The sequence below is a fragment of the Leuciscus leuciscus genome (assembly GCF_965113295.1).
Source record: "Leuciscus leuciscus genome assembly, chromosome: 3".
NCBI lineage: Eukaryota > Metazoa > Chordata > Actinopteri > Cypriniformes > Leuciscidae > Leuciscus > Leuciscus leuciscus.
The window spans coordinates 56,893,208-56,902,429 of NC_138727.1; the positions used below are offsets into that span (position 1 = coordinate 56,893,208).

General features: G+C 35.9%; 1 protein-coding gene across 1 annotated transcript in view; it reads left to right on the forward strand.

Moving 5' to 3' along the window:
• The window catches only part of LOC309493626 (hemicentin-1-like), a 281,640-nt gene that overhangs the window by 62,369 nt on the left and 210,049 nt on the right, over window positions 1-9,222 (forward strand). The window lies entirely within an intron of this gene.

Consider the following 9,222-nt stretch of genomic DNA (forward strand, 5'->3'; position numbering starts at 1 on the left):
CACACACAAGCAAGTATTACATTATGTAAAACTGTAAAGATGTGATAAATAACTCATGGATATATGTATATATGTATATATATATATATATATATATATATATATATATATATATATATTTTAACATTAAGTTTATCAGTTTCACTTTCACAAGTCAAAGCAATGCATCATTACTCAAGATTTAACAGTTGAAATAACTGTACCAGCCATTTGGATTATAGCCCTAATTTAATGCAGAAGCAAATTATTTGACAGTTTAGTAAGATAATTGAAAGCTCCAGTATTTACCAGTAATGAAGGAGTTGCTGCTACTGGTCTCTGGCTGTGGGTCTGAGGAAGAGCTGAACCCAGGGATGATCTCCACAACGGGTCGGTTCACATTTAACCCACGGGCCAGCTCTTCTGTAATGTGGGGGTGCAGGACCAACACCTGTTTGTTTCTGCTCAGCCTTTTTCTTGGTTGACAAACACATCATTTAACCCCCTGAGGTCGACGGTATCGCCGGCGATACCAGCTCGCTTTTTTTTTATTAGTGTAAAAGAAACTCATAAATACTCTGTTGACTTTGATTTTCCATAGGAGTTTCATACATCAATCGATTCTGTTAAATGTGTATTATTTTTGTGTATACTCACAATAAAAACAAAGTGTTGTGCTTTTTGCCAAATAAAGAAAAATAAACACGAAGCGAGTTCTGCCTTCTCTCTGCCAGTGAAGTCCATTCTGAAACGCGTCCGAAAATGAACAATAACTCAGCGAATACTCAGTCAAACAGGCATACAGACACACAGGCATGAAGCTTGAATTCTCTTCTTTTAAATGAAGTAATTTATATAAAAAACAAATATTCTCATCTTGTGAAATCTGTATTAAAAGAGAGCGATTCCAGTCGACCTCATTACAGCTAATTCAGATGTAATGTGACTTCGCCCACGGAGAGCGCGCGCTATTCAAACACAAATGGCTGAGGCAATCCTGTGAACGCCCCCATCAGCTCGAGAAAACACACAAGTTTATTTAGATCATTACTTGTTTACACCGTCTTGCAGCGCTGTGAGGAATAATACTAATGGAAAATGTCCCTCAGAAGTGCGGGTATATCGAGGAGCGAGCTGAGGAATACTGGTAAGTTTTTTCCTTCTCACGTGAATTTCTTCACGTGCAGGGCCGGCCCGCGGCATAGGCGGTATAGGCAAATGCTAGGGGCGCCACTCATCCATAGGGGCGCCAGAATGAGTGAACGAGTGATTTTTTTTTTTTTTTTTTTTACATATATATAATACTATTTTAAAACCATTAATTCGAAATACTACCAAAAAAAAAAAAAAAAAAGTCCGGCTCACCAATCGTCCCCCGCCCATCGAGTGCTTGAAGTGCGTCAGAAACAGAGCGCGCGCGCGATCAGTTGTTGGTAATTTGTTGTGTAGCGTGCGCGACTCCGCATCCAATGTAGACAGCACTGCTTTTGTTAACACACAGCTCGTAGAAACGGGCCTGGCAGCTCGCGCCAGTTCTAGACGCGGTGAAAGTTTCCTGATTGTGACGGAAGGCCGAATTTACATGACACATTATAAATGAGCATAGTCTGCGATAGATACAGTGCCAAAAAGAAGAGAAGAGGATAAAAGGGGATAAAGACAGAGGTAAAGTGATGTAGTGAATGAACAATTTATGGCATAGGAGTAAGATACTATAATTTCATGGCAGTTATTTTTACCTTAAACTTAATGTTAGCAGTTGTTCTGAGTTCTCCAGAGTCCCCAGACTGTGTGGTTTTGTAACAATCATGTCAGTTTTAAGACGCATTTTTTATTATCACTTTTTTATTAATGTTTTACTCTACAGTTGTGCAGTTGTGGGGATACAGTACAGGCCAAAAGTTTGGACACATTACTATTTTTAATGTTTTTGAAAAAAGTTTCTTCTGCTCATCAAGCCTGCATTTATTTGATCAAAAATACAGAAAAAATAATAAATATTGTGATATATTATTACAATTTAAAATAATTGGTTTTATATTTTTTATACTTTAAATTATCATTTATTTCTGTGATGCAAAGCTGAATTTTCAGCATCATTACTCCAGTCTTCAGTGTCACATGTGACATCCAGTCTATCACATGATCCTTTAGAAATCATTCTAATATTCTGATTTATTATGAGTGTTGGAAACAGTTCTGCTGCCTAATATATTTGATGAATAAAATGTTAAAAAGAACTGCATTTATTTAAAATAAAATAAAAATATTTTCTAATTATATAAATCATCTTTACGATCACTTTTTTATCAATTTAACAGTATTTAAAAGTATTGATTTATTTCAAAAAAAAAAAAAAAAGACCCCAAATTACTGACCAGTAGTGTATATTGTTGTTACAAAAGATTTCTATTTTTAAAACATTTAAAAAAACTATTTTACTATTTATTTATCAAAGTATCCTAAAAAAGTATCACAGGTTATGAAAAAATATTAAGCAGCAGAACTGTTTCCAACTTTGATAATGAATCATCATATTAGAATGATTTCTAAAGGATCATGTGATAGACTGGAGTAATGATGCTGAAAATTCAGCTTTGCATCACAGAAATAAATGATAATTTAAAGTATAATAAATTGAAAACCAATTATTTTAAATTGTAATAATATATCACAATATAAAAAAAATTTCTGTATTTTTGATCAAATAAATGCAGGCTTGATGAGCAGAAGAAATTTCTTTCAAAAACATTAAAAATAGTAATGTGTCCAAACTTTTGGCCTGTACATTTTATGGCATAGTAATGATATTTATTTACAGGTTTATTCAAAATAGCAAAGTTCACATTAAATCTTTATTGTAAATCGTGCTATAAAAGATAATGGGGACTTGACTTGAATGCTATGTAATGCTCTTGGTATTTGTGTTTAGGCTGTAATGTGTGTGTGTGTGTGTGTATATAGGCCTATATATATGCTAAATCATGAACACAATGACGGGGTGAAATGGGCTGTGGTGCATGGGGCGCCAGGTAAAATCTTGCCTAGGGCAGCAAATTGGTCAGGGCCGGCCCTGTTCACGTGGGTTTCTGTTTATGAATGAATAAACGGCAGAGATGCGCGCTGTTTACCACAGCTGGCAAAGACAGTTTAAATTTAAATCGCGTGTGTGAATGAATGATGATGTTTTAGCAAACTGTATTGCTATACTGAGATGAGTAAAAATCGACTGAATGTTGAAATAAAATGTAGGCTATTTGTATAAGCAACGTATTAAACTGCAAATTAACAATATGCCCTAATATTTCATGAAAACAACGTTACAGTCAGACGAAATATGAAAGACAACATTTTGTTGACTAGATTTGGGTACAGTTTTTACTGTAGAATATACTGCCACATCAAATAAGCTTTTGTTTAGCAATTTCTATATATAAAATACTATTTTTGTCAAAAATAAAGTCATCAACTAAGATGTTAGCTGTTCCAATGTTGGCTATATTCAAACTAATGAATACATAGATAAAATGTAGGCCTATAATCATTTTTTTTACAAAGAAAGAGTACACTTGAAATATTGTTGAAATTGTAATTATTGTTGTAATTGTAACCGTTTTAATAAAATAGCAAAACATATTTACAAGATAGATGTAAGCAAAATCTTAAATGGTCAATATAAGTCTTCTTCTAAATATATCTTTTGTCCTTGCATTGTGGCTCAGTCAGTGTCACACCTGAGTGAATGGCTAATTATGCAGAGTGGGTGGGACATTGTATTCTAAGGTGTAAACCACTCCTCGTTCACGCCCACCTCGCATATTGGCTTTCCAAGCAAAACCTGTTTTACATCAATTTAAATCAATGTATGGTTTTATGTGAACGATAAAGCAAGACTATTTTCACATAATTTTGAAGAAAAAACTATAGGCGACGACATCCATTAGTCAAAAGTCTTATTGCCACATATTTAGTATGTGTTTTGTGGCCTTATTTCAAAAACTTTCATTTTTAGTTTTTTCGATAACCACGCATAAACATTATTCTCTCAAAAATGAAAACATGTCATACATGTGGCTCACATAGTATTGTAGTCCTGTTTGTGCTATATAGAGTGAATTTACACATTTGCCATTAATATGTTTATAAGCAACTGAAAAAAGCACAAATGTCAGAGCATGTCAGAACACCCCCAGGGCCCAAAAAACCGCTCAGACTCCAGAGGGTTAACAGTGCTTTGTTTAAAAACAGACTAAGAACAGTATCAGTAGTAAAGATTACCATTATGTAGAATATTCTTGTACTTCTCTTTTACTTGTTCCCTTGTTCCAGTGGGTGGAGGCTCTGACATTACAGATGAACAAAGTAATGATTAAATTATTAAAATACAAAAATATATAGCTACTGTGCTACTAAGTGTAGCTCTTGCTCTGCTGAGGAGTAAAACTGTGCGCTCTTTGGCCATGGTGAGCAGCCGATAGCAGCGTTGCTGATCAATGTTTCTACTATCGATACATATCCCCTTTTAAACCAATGCATGAATGCACAATTATCTCAGATAACTCAATCCAGCGATACATAAACAACAAGTGTGTTCGAAGAACTTAATTAGCCAGATCATGATAAGCCCGATGATATCATCTTGGATGTGTCATTTGATCTCGGATGTATTACTAAGCAACGTACGAAGAACGGACTCCTGAAGACTCTTGATCCTCAGAGCTTTTCTAAACATGAGAATCCATCAGTAAGTGTCAGAACCTGCAGCTCTTCTCAATATAATCAATAAAACTCTCTTCAGTATAGTGTGATTGTTTTATGTATTTTGTGAAAGGTTTTATAATGTTGTTGATGAACTTCAGTCAGTCTTTCTTCATCTTATTGTTTGTTCAGATCAACAGGAAGATTCTGCAGTGAGAGGCGGAGCACAAATTAACCAATCCTGAGCTCTGTGGGCGGAGCCACTGATGATTGACAGGGGTCATCAGTGATGAGTCACTAAAAGAGATTTATTTCTGTATAGTTAAAAGAAATTATGTAACTGGAATTAAATAAAGGTTAAAAGCTGGTAAATTGTCACTGTGTAAAAAAATATTAGGGATGTCCCGATACCACTTTTTCACTTCCGATACCGATACCGATGTCGCAGCTTTGGCTATTTGCCGATACCGATATCAATCCGATATTTTTATTTTATTCTTGAACTAATACTACTAATAATAAAATATATGGAAGCACTTTGCACAATTAGCCACATAAAAACATCTCACTCAAATGGAGAACAAATACTTCTCCATATAGTCCACAACAACAGTTGATAATGAAAGACTGCCACCCTTTATTCAAAAGACCTTGAGATATGTTTGGTAACCTGAATGAATTTAAAATTAATTTGCTATATTTCAGATCAATATACTTGTTTCCTTAAAATTTTAATTAACTTTAACTTTATTCTCATCTGAATTATAAATAATTTATTTCTGTATAAAATAATACTACCATTAAAAACATGATTTGATTTTCTGTTTTATTCAATGTAGAATGTGTAACTTAAAAATAAACAGATTTGTGCTGTTTTAGGACAAGAAATGAAAACCAATGCAATATGATGAATGTTCAAAAGATGAGATCATTTTTGCTTTTAAACAGTGTGTGTGCGTGTGTGTGTGTGTGTGTGTGTGTGTGTGTGTGTGTGTGTGTGTGTGTGTGTGTGTGTGTGTGTGTGATTTTGGGTGACAGTCAGTTTGACAAGAGTTTACAGTTTGACAAAAGCACAATGTTGTGTTTTACACAAATATAAGTAGGCTAAACACTTTTTGCAGTTTTAATGATGTCCTGTATGAAAATGACGGAGTATGTTTTTATGTTTCCACTATTCGATCGCGCCCGTGCCTCTCTCTCTCTGACACACACACACACACACACACACTCCAGCATTGCAATCTTGACATCACAGCCTGTTCATTTTGCTGCGTTCACACCGAACGCGAATAGAACGTCAAATTCGTGTCTATCGCGTCTAGTTCGATGCTTGAACAGTTTGAATCCATTCGCGCGTCCAAAGCGAATAGGACGCGCCGCGCGCGTATAATGATAAAGTGAACGTTTGAAGCGATATAGACGCGCGTTCAGAGCTAAGGCGGGGCTACAGATTAGGTGTCCCTATAAGAACCCGCATATGCGCGTATCTAACAGTTAGTTCCATATTACATTAATTAATGTGCACGCGAGTTTTATTTATTTTTATACCGTGTGTTCTCTGTGTAAATCCATGCACCGAACGTACGTACGAATACGTACCGTTCCACCCCTAATGGGTATCGGATCATAGGTATCGGATAATTTTTTTTTCTCCCCTCCGATATCCGATCTAGCGTTTTGGGCCAGTATCGGCACGATACCGATGCCGTGGATCGGATCGGGACATCCCTAAAAAATATAAATGCTAAAATTGAGTCAGAGGAGTAAAACACCTAAAGTGATGTTCATTGGTGGATAAAGTGCATTTAAATAATAATTGATAATTTTACCCTAATATACTGAACAAAATCATAATTGTGCCACTTCACAATGGACACTCTATCATTTTATGGTCAATATTATCTATCATTTTATGGTCAATTTTTATGATGGTGCAAGGAGATGAACCCAAATGCAGACAGTATTCAAGTGAACTACGTTTATTACAGAAAAACAGGGAAAACAAAACCCACAAGGGGGCAAAACAAGACAGGATAAACTATATTAGACTGACAACACTAGACTAAGACTCAGACAATAAACTAACAGCTAAGACAAGACCAAACTCTTCTTTCCAGACAAGACTTTCAACAGGTTACTCACGGATAGTTTCATACAATGAATTACAATGAACAGGCACAGGACAGCAAACACAAGGGGATTAAATAGGGAGAAACTAATGAGGGAAACAGGTGACAAGGGTAAAGCAATGATGACTAAACGAGGGTAACAAGTGGGTGGGGTTATGTGACGAGACAACGATGATGACTAAACGAGGGTAACAAGTGGGTGGGGTTATGTGACGAGACAACGCAAGCACACAGCCCAAACAAATGGCCATGTGCTTACACATAAAACATGGGTCTGTCATGATCCTGCCTCAAGACCAGGGAAAATTAAAGACTAGATGGCAGAATCGTGACAGTCAATATTATCAGCTTCTGTTATTCTGTCTTTGTGTTCCTGAAACTTTCCCTTTAAGTGATCAGTTTTATTAGTGATGCGCTCATACAATAGAGTGCCAGACCAGCAGTCTCAGACCGGCCGTTAGCGTGGAGATTACAGCAGCATTAAGGTCAGGTTTAGTGGTGGGGTAGAGTATTCGTTATGCTGGAGCTTATAGTTATTGTGAAATTAGGGTTAGTGGTTTTGGCAAGCCTACAACCTTAGCCTAAAAAAAGAGTAACGCTTGCTAACGCTGTCCTACACTGGGAAGGAGACCAGAGGCCATTTTCTCAATGGTTGTCAATGGAGGAGAGGCTTCATAACACTGAATTAACCACTTTTGTGAGGAAATAGCTTTTAATGAATCGACATCCCATTGGTTAATCTCCAATGTTTGCTCTAAAACATAAGTTTAGGACTAATCTATACCTGTATGATATTACGCTCTTGCCACATATTATGGGCTTCATGAAACTTCATGAAAATGAAAAGACCTTGAACTCTGTCATGGAAACTAGCATGTATAAACCTTAATTTAACAACTTATTAATCAATAAAAAGGGAATTTATACCTGTTTTATATTATTGCTGTAGTGACATTGGACCAGCGGTTTGGAAAATGGATGGATGGATGATTCAGTTGTGGCGCCATCTTCTGTTCAGATGCAGGAATTGAAGCTGCTGTCACGTATATAGTTCTGCAGTCAGACACATCTCGTCTCACATGTGCTCGTTCAATGCCTCAAACTGCCACCAGAGGTCACCATCTCCTGCGTCTGACATCAACCTTGATGAGCCTCACCTGTAAATCACTATCATTCATCTTCATTCATCTTCACAATTCTACATCTTCAACTTACAGAAAAAAGATCATGGTTTTTCTTTAAGTAGGTTTAGTTCAGTAATGTTGTTCTCTTGTTGAGGGAGGGACTGTGATATTTCCATCGCTGGTCATTAATAAACAGTGTTATCCACACAAAGTCCTTCACTGTAAAGCTAAAGTGCTTGTGTTCAGAGGTGGAAAGTCCAGGGGTCAGAAAGTAAAAGTCCTGCCATATGTTTATTCCACCCATGAACTCACACAGCAAAAACTCCAGTGTTAAATGAACTCTCCTGGGAGTTTATTTGGCTCCAGACTCAAGATTGTTAAAGGTAATGAGATAACTTAGTGATTGATTGATTGAGTGATGATTGACCATTATTGAAGACACCTGATGTTAACAAGCAGAATTACTGAAGGAGAAAATCTCTTTTTTAAATTGCCATTATGGTGATCAGTGTTGGCTTTAGTTGGGCTCTTGACCTTTAATCTATTAACATTAGATTTTGTTTGACTGCTGTATCTGAGTTATAACTCTCAGATGAACAAAGAGAAAAGTTGATCAGGTGGTGTTGGTTATGTTTCAATATAATCATCATTTGACCTGAATCACAAAACTCATTTAGAGAATTAGGTTTACCTTGTTGATTACAGCAGCCTGTGGTTGTACAGTATTTCTTAAAAGTTGTTCTGATCAAAAGACTTTGAAGAAGTATTTTATTTGGACACACAGACATCAAGAATCAGCCTGTGATTCTCAACTATGGTGACAATAATAAAGAATGTTGCAGTGCATTCTGGGTGCCACCAATCAAAACTCATGCATGGCTCCCATCATGCATTGCAGTATGAATAAATTATGATCTGAATTGTCTTAGTAATTTACTTTCCCTAATTTAATATTCTTTTTGTCACCATTGTTGAGAATCATACACTGAATCTTGATGTGTTTTTTTTTTTATATATATTTTTTATATATATCAGAACATTAATAAATAATTTGGATTATACTGAAAAATCGGGATCTTATTCTGTAGAATCACTGTGATGCTGTAATGACCAATATACATTTAAGTCAGAGATTCGGCTCTAAAGTAGTTCAGTGATTCAGGTCAAATGATGATTATGTCAAAACATAACCAACACCACCTGATCAGCTTTTCTTGTTGTTCATCTGGCTGGTATAACTCAATTACAGCAGCCAAACTAAATATAACGTCAATAGTTTAAGGGTCAATAGC